The sequence below is a fragment of the Myotis davidii genome, unplaced genomic scaffold, assembly GCF_000327345.1.
Source record: "Myotis davidii unplaced genomic scaffold, ASM32734v1 scaffold152, whole genome shotgun sequence".
Taxonomy (NCBI): Eukaryota; Metazoa; Chordata; class Mammalia; order Chiroptera; family Vespertilionidae; genus Myotis; species Myotis davidii.
Window position 1 is genome coordinate 222,127 of NW_006283545.1, and position 2,984 is coordinate 225,110.

Consider the following 2,984-nt stretch of genomic DNA (forward strand, 5'->3'; position numbering starts at 1 on the left):
TGAGCCCCGCCATCTCGGCGCACGTACGTGCACGTCTGCGTGCGTCCCTACGCCCCTCCGGGGTGGGCGTGGTCGTCTCTGACGCTCGTGACCCAGTGCGCGCTCCTGGGACGCGCTGCTCCCGGGTTCATGCCTGCGCTCTGCGCCTGGCCGGAAGGGCTGGCCAAGCAGAAGCCGCTGGGGCGGGTCGAAGTGATAGTGGAATTTCCTTTTCCTCCCACTTATCATTTAGCAGGTGCCATGGCATGACTTGTGAAAGAAGTAAATAAGTTTTCTTACTGAAAAGCCGCAGTTCCCAGTGCATGTTAGGAAAGCCTCGGCCTAAGAAAGGACTAAGAGTGGCGGGAAATCAACTACTACTTATTGTGCCAGTGCCATACAGCGAAGGATAAATCAGATTCTTTCCCCGCTTCATGGAACTCGCCTTCTAGTGAAGGAAACAGTAATACGATAATAACAAAATTATAATTGTGATAGGTGCTGGATGGGAAAGATAAACTATACTGGAAGCATTTCATGTTCGGCATTCATGTTGAGCTCAACAAACGAATGAAGGTGTGGGGAGGCGGAGTAGGGGAGGTTTGGGTAAGTCTGGGGTGCAGGAGAAGAATGCTGAGAAAGATGGCACGAGATCTGAGGTTTCCTGAGCCAGGGGATGGGAAGGACATTTAAAGCAAGCTTGTCAAACTCGCTGCCCGCAATGAGTATTTTTGGGGCCCAGCCAATATAACGGTATGTAAGAAATGTTTTAATAGAAATTTCGAAACTTAATTTTTACAATATCCTGTTATACATAATATTATTAGTAATGAACTACAACGTTCGCTAATGACATTACTATAATCGTGTTGCATTCATTTTCCTTACGTGCTTTATGCACAGGAGCACCATTTCTCTCCACTAATACTAGCAGCGATTGCCACGTCATTAGTCTTGGACTGGCTTGTTTGGTGTGCACAACAGGAAATACTTCGCTTTCGGAGAACAAGAAAAATAGGTTTATTTGCGTTATGCTTATTTGTGCAGTCATTCTGTGTCTGGTAAGTTACTGTTCAAGAAAAAGTATTTTTATTAAAATGTTCTATTTTATGTTAACGATTACTCATTTATTTCAGCCCTTTGTATTCAGCATGTCTCTATCAAAATAAACCTACGTTTCTATGAAAATTGATGCTTTTGTTTTTTGGGTGCTCACATAAACTTAAACCTTGTTTGGCCCGGTTTAGCCTTTGAGTTTGACATGCTTGATTTAAAGAATCTGAAAGCCTAGTGTGGCTTAGACAAAAAGGATGTTTGGTATGAAATGAGATTGGAGAGGTGGGAAGAGCCTTTTGGCCTCACGAGGGCCAGTTTTAAGGTGGGGAAGGCACTGGGTGTGGTGACAGCAATGCAGAGGGGAGCGCTAATTGCAAAATTCAAGTGTGGTGTAAGTCTAGAAGACTGATGGGAATCCAAACAAGAGATGGATGGTATCTTAAACTATGGCGGTAGTCCTGGATGTGGAGAGAAGTGGATGGATTTGAGTGGTATTAGGATGTAAAACTGATGAGACTTTGTGTTGGGTTAGCTATGAAAGTGGGAGAGCACAGTGGAAAAAAGATGACATGTGGCCCTGGATGGACCAGGATGCTTGTTTCTGGATATAGAATCCTGGAAGATGGGATGATTATTTAGAAGATTTATGAGAGTAAATCCAAGTGGTAAAATTGAGTCTTTAGTTCTGGATTTAAAAGCTTTTTAGAAAACATTTCTTGGTTGGTCATTAGATTATTTCAATAAAATAACTAATGAAATTTTTTTTATATAACTAAAAAGTTAAGAAATTGATTCTGGCCGGTGTGGCAAAGTGGTTGGAACATCAGCCAGTGGACCTAAGGGTCTCTGGTTCGATTCCTGGACAAGGGCAGGTACCTGGGTTGCTGGTTCATCCCCTGCCCCCGGTAGGGTGCGCACGGAGCGTGTGCAGAAGGCAACCAGTCAGTCAGTGTATCTCTCTCACACAGGTATTCTCACACCGGTATCTCTCTCTCTCCTCTTCCTCCTCCCTCCCTACCTTCTACTCTCCCTGGAAAGCAGTGGAGAAAATATTTTCAGGAGAGGATTAACAAAACAAATAGTTGAGAAATTGGCCAAAGGTATACGAGGCTTTTTGCCACTGTTGTAAATCATCGTTTTAGCTCTTAAACAGTCAACCTAGATATGAAGAGTACTTTGTGCTCCTCATGGAAGAGCAAAACCAGAGCCAAGGGACAAATGACCTGAAGGATTGGTGACCATGGTGCAGTCCTCTGGGATGGAGGCTGCACAACCCAGGCTGGAACAGGGCAGATGGGACAGTTTGCAGGTCTTCAGGCAAGAATAAGAACTTTGTGAAACTCCTTTGGAAGGTATGAGAAGTAATTTTAAAGTCATAGAAATTGCAAAGTTAATTTCACAAATACTTAAACCACCAGAGTTTATGTCCCTTTGATCCAGTCATCCTCCCTGGAAAGAACAGATGTTAATATGAGCTTGTGAATTTCAGCTATATAAGAAAGAAAAGCAGTGAGTGAACAAATAAAAGAAGTTATTTTCACTCCTTAGTCTACTTGCTTTCAGAATACACATAAGCAATTTAATTTCTAACAGGAAGGACTCCCTACAACCCCTCATGATTATATTTACTACACCATGTATTTAAATTGCATTCCAGGAAGTTTCCATAAAAATACATTATCAGTACCTCCCAAAGAGGTACTGCAAAAGGTAATGCAAAATAACAGATCACAGAGGGTACCTACAAAGAAAAGAAGTAACGCAGAATCTTCCTATCTAATAAAAGAGAAACATGGTAATTAGCCGTATGTCTGCTACCCTTCCCATTGGCTAATCAGGGTGATATGCAAATTAACTGCCAGCCAAGATGGCGGCCGGCAGCCAGGCAGCTTGAAGTGAACATGAGGCTTGCTTGCTTCAGTGACGGAGGACTCCAACGTTCCCCGCCT

General features: G+C 43.2%; 1 protein-coding gene across 2 annotated transcripts in view; it reads left to right on the plus strand.

Annotated features, from left to right (window-relative positions):
* Positions 1-2,984, plus strand: part of MTIF3 (mitochondrial translational initiation factor 3) — a 15,015-nt gene that overhangs the window by 442 nt on the left and 11,589 nt on the right. Inside the window, exon 1 of one of the 2 annotated variants that reach the window (XM_015564900.1) lies at positions 241-261. The exons of the other annotated variant lie outside the window; for it this stretch is intronic. The gene's annotated coding sequence lies outside the window, so the exon portion shown is untranslated. Of the gene's footprint in view, positions 1-240; positions 262-2,984 lie in introns of those variants that run through there. 2 annotated transcript variants of the gene reach the window in all.